Raw genomic sequence first — 7,365 nt, 5'->3', positions numbered from 1 at the left:
TGGCAATGGGTCTGCGGCCCGGTACCGGTCCGCGGCCCGGTGGTTGGGGACCACTGGAGTACACTATTAGTATTTTTCTATTGGAACTTTTCTTTTTCTTTTTTTTTCTCTTTTTTCCATTTCTGAGGAAAGAAACAGCTCTGTAAAAACGTGCCGCTTTCTTGTTGTTATGCTGTGTTTTTATCTAAATACAGTATATCTGAAGTGTTTGCAAGCAGACATGATTTCACCTGAAGGTTCAGTTTCTTTTTTTGCAAGACTTTATGACTACATTTTTTCAGACAGTTTGATAATTGGGGTTAAAAAAAAGTTCAGTAATGTCCATTTTTCTAACTGTAATGCAATTTAATAAAACAATAGAAGCGGTGTTGTCTCTACCGTACTTTTTAAAGGTCATAAATGAACTTATAAAATCAGGATTTCCTCGTTAGTGAAACATCTCCACGGTTTATTTAATTTAAGATGGTACTAAAATTAATTTTAACACACTGCTACATTTTTAAACACAATCTTACATCATATTAAAGTCTGAGGCATAATTCAAAGCAAATGTTCAACATATTTAGTATGGATTTCTGATGACAGCTTTGTGGTTGAGGGAGTCGGCGCATTGATTCATGAACTGCTTTCTCATCAAGGATGGTTGTTTGTGTTCACACTGTTGCAGTCAAGTGCCAAAAAGGTTTCAAATACTATTTCTCCATTTGAATTTTAATTAAAACTGTTGCGAGTCACTTTCCAGGTTCCAATTGTTAACCTCATTTTACTGTTAAGACCATTTCTCAAATTATCTTTTGACTTTTGCAGCAAATCTCATTTGTGTTTTTTTCTGTATTTTACTCAGATAAATGAAAGCTTGGCTGCCTCAATGTTTGCCCTCACATATTATTTATGAACATTCTATTTTCTGTCTGAAGTATAGAAAATCTGGAGTTAAAGTACACATAAGGCTGGATGCTGTTTTTCTTCAGTTTACAATAACCTCTAACTTCTGACCAGATACAGGCGCCAACATAGCCGTGAATTTCTCCTGAAATTTCACTCACTTAAGTAAATGATTTCTTAACAGTCACTTCAGGTGTTCTCTCAGCTTGGGATCAAATGTAATAAGAGACATTGACACATCAAAAAAAAATTGTTTACATACAATAGTCAATCAAAATTCACTGATGTTTTAATTATGATATATTAGCCAAAATCAAATGTGTCTGAGTTGAGGGTTGAACTGTTTTATTGGAATTGCTAATTTCCCACCATGCCTTTGTTTACACATAATCTTCCGGTTCCGGGTCAAGTCCTGAACCGGATATTGATCATTTATGTAGAGAAAATGGTATGGTCGAATTGGGGTGGGATTATATAAGTTCACTTCCTTCCACTCCCTTTCAAGCGATCTACTTGTGATTCACTAAGTGTTACGTTATGTCATGTATTGTGACCTGATTACTTGAAATAAACGATTTCAGTCATTCATTCATTCATTCATTCATTACACACACCAATGAGTTATATATAGGTTAGGAATGACACGCTAACTTGTTGCATATGCAAAGTTGGACGCCATATTGGAAACATCGAGGTGTTTGTTTATTGCTAGACTGGAAAGATAGACTCTTTCAATTAAAAATGTTGACAGGTGCCCCACCCCCCCATCAAAGCCATTCAAAAAGCATGCGGAAGTTCTGCCTCTGAACTAAAATTTGTTGATTTTGGCTCAACAAATGTTAGCCAAAATCAAAACGCCTGTGTCATTTAAAGGGGCCCTACCATGACAATTCTACTTTTAAATGCATTTTACTGTTCATTCCTCACTATGAAGAACCCCAAAGCGGTATTTTGATCTGTTCATGTAAAAACCTGAGCTGTCTGCAGCAGCCCCTCCCATACCCACGAAAACGAGCGGTTGGAAACGTGCTGATGTAAGACCGTTACCAGGAAGAGTCTGTGCTGCAAGCTCCGCCCCCAGACTACAACCAAAACACACCCACCTTCTCTACGGAGCTGTGGCAAGAGATAACTGCCTTCCTGTTCCAGGAACCATTCTCTGACCCAGTTTTATCGCTTTGTTTCCAATCGGACAAAACTTCTGTTCGCTCTGAGATTCCTCAGTCTGAATATGAAACGAACTTAGAACGGAACCACTGAACCAAAACGGCCACCGTACTCGACAGTCACGTGATGTAAACACGGTAGAAATGAGGCGGTCAGTGAGCCACGGACAAATGTAGAGCATTGATTGTCATGTTATCTGAAAGGAAATAATTGGTCCAAATGTTTACATGTTAGAACGTTTATTTTAACACCACTAAAAAACATATAACTCACTTTTCTGTATGGATATAGTTTACTCTGAAAGGCTGAAGAAAATCGTGGTAAGACTCCTTTAAGACATATTATCTGCAGTGCGGCTGTAGTTCATCAGAAATGCTCGTCTGGGTTGTGGGCGGGATGGAAGTTAGCTCTGCCTATTTCCCAGCATGCCTTTGTTTACACACTCTCCCACTCGCTAAATAGCTCCTCACAAGCCCAAGCTAACATTAGCGTAGCAAAAAACCCGATAAGCAATTTTCAAATTATGCAGCCGTACAGTTTAGAGCAGATTCCAGGTCAGACAAGTAAAATAAAGGCGTTAATGGAGCTGTATGTCTGAAAATGGATGCATCAAAATGGAATTCTGTTCCAACACAATTTGAGTAAAGCATTTTTAATCTGAAATTATTTTATAGAAGTCCTCCATCATCAGAAAGATACTACAAGAACGTGTTAAAAACACCAAAAACACGAGTTTTATTGGATTGGGTCTTTAAGTGTCCTAATGTTTTTTTTGTAATTTTTGTGCATTTTAAGACTCTTTTTCTTCCTCTTTAATCTTAATTTGTTGCTTTTTCAGACTGTTAACATTTATTAAAAAAAAATATTTTACATAGGAACTAAACGCTTCTTCTATCACTCTTTCTAGATGTCTTATTTTTCATAGAAATTAAAATGTACCCACGAAGTTGTCAAAAAGGACCAAAAATAAATCATTACCATTTCTACTAAAGACTCAATCATAAACCGTCAAATCAAATCTTTCAAAGCAGTGACAACGTGTAGACGGTTAGACGTGGATGGCAAAAGACTGTAGATAAACAGACATGTGAGAACATTCAGAATGACAGCTGTGAAGATGTGGACACACATATGCTTTCAATGGCACATATATTGTTTAAGGAGTTCCAGCACATCCTCAGAGATAAGTAGAATGCACTGCAGTCAGTTGTGAAGTCAACCAAATGAAAGAAGTTTTCAATCCTTGAATAGTCTTGCCCAGACGCCGCGCATCTGTCAGCTCCACGTCTGTCAAGAAATGTACAAGGCTGCTGTTGCTTCCTTATGCTCCGTTTAAGGGAATTTGCTGGTTACCTTACCTGAACTTAGTTATCCTCAAACTAAATTATCATCCAAAGAAATGGATTTTCTGTAAAGAGGATGGATTGATGTTATATCCCAAAGTGACATTTTGCATTACGACTCATCTGAGCAGGTGTTGTTTCTGGGGTCCCTCAGGTTCAGAATGTTTTTGAAAGCAAACATTTTTCACCGCAGTGACATCTGCTTTTTTAACAATGTCATTTCCATAAATCAAAGGCCGTCCTCATTTACCCACTGCTGTTACAGCTGAATAATAGCTGTGTTTGTAACAATGTTAAGCAGCATAAAACACGGACATAAAACGTTCGGGTTACAGCTGTGATGTGTTGGATTTGCAATTGTGAGGGGTATATATTCTACAGTCCCCATGACATTTTTTTTTATTTAGCAAAAAAACATTCCCAGTAGTTTTTTAATTATGATTTTAAAGTTTTTAACCAAAATCCCACAACCTAAATGTCTAAAAAGACTTTTTTTTAATTTGATCTGAAGCCTCTGTTTCCAAAATCTCCTCTGAGGGGGCGTGGCTTTTGGAGCTCCGCCCCTGATTCAAACAGAGCCTGTCTGCAACAGTTTGATTGACAGTGATTTAAACTTGGAAATGCAAAAATGAAATTATTTTTAATTATGAAATAAGAAAACTTAAAAGGAAAATTCCTATTTTATTTTTTTTGATTTTGTTTTTGGGGGAAAGAACTATAAAACTTTTTTTTTCTGTGTTCATTTTTTTCTTTTAGAAAAATCTGTTTTTGTCTGTTATTTCATTTTTATAGTTCTGCAGAAAGCAGCAACTCATCACCAAAGTAGCTTTTTAAAAATGTTTTTCAGATAATAAATACTGCAAGTTAATAAAGTCTTTATGGTCGGAGGTGAACAAAAGTTCTCCACGAAGAAAAGAAAAATCCCAAAAGTTAGTAATTCTGATGAAAATGTGTTATTGTACAACTCAGACAAGAATTTCCCACAATGCAATTCTTAAGTGGAGCACAGTTGGCAGCTCAGTCAGAAATTCTTTTGTTTGCCAGTTTCATTCCTTTTTTGCAATACCTCATTAAATTAAATTACTTGTGTTTTGAGGAATTAGATTAATTATAAAACCAAGTGTTTCAGAAAACAAACAGTTAAAAGTAATTAAAAAAAGGAGGAAATTTTAAAAGCTTTTTTCACACACTGGAATTCATAAATAAATAAACTATTAGTTTAAAAATCCGTCTGGTCCGGTGGACTCATGTGAGTGTTAATGCAGTGCTGAGGATTGTACCCGCAGTGATTTTGATATTCTGAATAATCCAGTCCTTTTGTTAGAAAATTACCCACAAGCAACACCATGCTGAAAACTTACAAATGATCCACTAAATTCACCCTGAAGTCGTTCTGAAAGGCTCAGAGGAACGGTGAAAACCTCCGGAGCGATATGTCAGACTCCAAAGGCCTCATTTGTAGTTGTAAATGTTAAAATTCACAAGGAGAGAGCAGGAAAAAGCTGAGAAGGGTTGGCGGGAAAAAGCTTTTTCTTATAAAACAGGTGCAGCAGCATGAGTTTATGCTGACAAAAGTTCCCTCCGAACAAGACACAGGGCGGGTGGAACAATGACCTTGACACGGAGAAGGCCAACCGTGTCTGTTCGCTTGTTAAAAAACAGAGACAATGTACCAGCGAAACCAACTGTACAAAATAAAACAACAAAAATGTGCAAGATTTTTTTTTTTTTTTAGTTTAAGATTAACTTTTCAAAAATCCAAAGTCAAGTGTGAGTTAGTCTGTCCACCACTAAAATCTGATTTCATTTTATTTTTTTTAAAGATGGATCCCAGCTGTAGCATCAGTTCTGACCCAGATTTAACCCAAACCACTGATTTAAAATGCTGTTGCAGATTTTTCAGACTTCTGCATGAATTAGTTGTCTGCTTAAAAAAAACAAACAAAAAAAAACGCACACTTTTTTTCTCAACAATGTGTACACCTGGTGACAGAGAAAAAGTTCTTATATTGACCTATTTTCCTCACTTGAAAACGGGTCAATTTTAACCCGAACACAATATAAGGGTTAAATGTGCAACAAAACAATTAATAAAAGTATCTTAATCTCTTTCCCTCAATTTTTTTTAATTGTCCCTCGTTTTGTGCAATCATTACAGCACATGAAAGGCATTGTATGGCTACCCCCTCACTGCCGAGCCACCCTGGGTAAGGCTGCATGTGACAAATTCCTTAAAAAGAAAATGTTGGTTTAAATGGTGGCTTTTCTGTTTGTTTCATCTCCAAAGTAACCGTTTTATTTTTTGTTCACCTGGAGTGACAAACAGATCTATGTAGGTTTAAAAGTTGAAAGTATATATTTTAGATTTACTAAGGTTTTTTGTTAACCACACCCACATTCCTAATATGGTCATACTTTAAACTATTAAATTTTCACCATATTTTGGTAAAAAAATAAAATGTGCGAGTAGCAAAGTTACGTGACTTTTGCAAGCTCGCCATGTTTATGGCGTTCAAAATCTACAAATGAGGCTTTAGGAGTTATGAGGCGATGGACTGAAATCCCTCAGAGGAGTTTAAATTTGTAGAAAGTACTAAAGGTGATTTTTTTTTTCTCATTAAATTCAAGATGGCAGACTCTCTCTCACCAAGGTCAAAGGTTATTAAAACTTTGGCTGGAAACTTAAGCTGGTGGTATGAGTGTGAAAGTTTGTAAAGATTGCTTGAGCAACAGTTGTCTTTTCCCATTTTGTGTGAAAATGTAAAAATTGCCAAATTTTTGCCCCCAAAAATGGCAGATACACTGTAGGTCTTGCAGCCATCAAATAATATCGCCAAAGCTTCATTTGGATCTCCCTAATGTACATTTTGTGTTTGTTATTTGATCTTGAAATAATTTTTGAGTCCTATAAGAGATTTTGACCACTTTCATTTTTTTAAATTAGTTGTCTCTTTGTGATGTCATCATTTGTTTTTGGAGGGATTTTGTAGTGCTATCCAAATCTACAATCCAAAATTGAGTGTCTAATAACATTTTCTAATCAGCAAAAATCCAGCGTGCATCGATGCTCTCTTAATGAGTGAATATAAACTACAACAGATTTGCATTTAAACATTTTTTGTGGAAAAAGACATTTTAATTTCCTATTATTATTATTACTATTGTTATTATTATTATAATCAAATGTGCAGTAAGAAAGAAGATAAGTGAAACATTATGGTTTGCAGCCCAGGACCACTGTAGGCCATAAAAATGTTTAAACATAGGAAGATTTTAAAGTTTTCAAAGGTTAAAAAAGATATGGACACCATTTTGGATATGCAAAGCTGTAAGTTATGCCACAACTGTTTCTGCTTTGATTTATTATCCATGACTTCTGAGTGTTTTGCCACTCCTACCTAAAAAAATGAGTTCTTCTAATCAATAAATCTGTAAACTTTAACGTTTTATGATAAAAAAGAGAGCAGGAAAAGCCTTTTGTGGGGGTTAAATGTAGCATTGAAAACACAATAATTCATGCAGCAGGTTTGATCTCCAGGAAGAACCATTTTCAGATCCTCCTACTTACTGTTTCGACACTATTATCCATGTAAACGCTCCGTGTGTCGCCTCTCAATACACAGTGTTCTCTTTTGCACTTGAATCGTCAAAGTGTTTGGGGATCGTTTCATTCTTAAGCAGTGGGGTTTAGCAAACACATTCATTTTAGGTTATACACATCTTTTGATGCCAGCAACACAAAAAAAGGAAGACACCAGAAAGAGGGGGAGGAAAAGATTGAAGGGAAAAGAGGAGGAGAGAAGAAAAGAGTGGGAGGGGGAGGAAAAAAGGGAAGAGAAATACAAAAGAGACGAACGAGGCAAATCCCTCGTAGCATGTTATGCATATGGGAGAAAAAAGTGCAAAGGAGTCTCATTCCAATTTGCCAAAAATATTTAGTGTGTTGCTTAAATATGAGCTGAACTCCAGA

Source organism: Oryzias melastigma, linkage group LG17 (genome assembly GCF_002922805.2).
Source record: "Oryzias melastigma strain HK-1 linkage group LG17, ASM292280v2, whole genome shotgun sequence".
NCBI lineage: Eukaryota > Metazoa > Chordata > Actinopteri > Beloniformes > Adrianichthyidae > Oryzias > Oryzias melastigma.
This window is presented reverse-complemented; position numbering follows the sequence as displayed.